Here is a 551-nt window from a genome sequence, read left to right as displayed (position 1 = left end):
CGGCGTATGGTCCATAATCCTTCCACGTTTATAACGATGCTGCTATATATATATGCACCCCCATTTCTAGATCATCCACCGAAGGAGGCCATAACATATCTTTCTTCTATTTTGGTTCCGAAAAATGTATGCACTAACTTCATGGTGAGCCTAAAAATTCTACTAAGGATTGTCAGTCTTATACACCCTCAGAAGTAGAACAAAATTTTGATACAAGGAAATATAATAAAAACCCAATTTTTTTAGAAGAATAAAAACCCTATTAACTGGATAGAAAATTAAAATAGTGCTATCGATTTTGACGGACATGTAACGGTTATGGTCATAAGGTTGGCCTCTTCTTCTTTTTTTGGTTACAAAGTCGTTGGCCTCTTCTTTCATGCATATAGAACTTTATTTTTTATTTTTTTATTTTTTATAAAAAAAACATGCACATAGAACTTACCAAAACATAGTTCATGGCTTATGAAATACGAAAAGCATGCAAAAATGTTGAACTTGGTAAACGTCAAACGGTCAAAACTGTTGAATTCCTTATTTACTTGTTCGCT

This window comes from Fragaria vesca, linkage group LG7 (assembly GCF_000184155.1).
Source record: "Fragaria vesca subsp. vesca linkage group LG7, FraVesHawaii_1.0, whole genome shotgun sequence".
NCBI classification, from domain to species: domain Eukaryota; kingdom Viridiplantae; phylum Streptophyta; class Magnoliopsida; order Rosales; family Rosaceae; genus Fragaria; species Fragaria vesca.
The sequence above is the reverse complement of the archived record's forward strand: the minus strand, read 5'-3'. Positions refer to the sequence as shown.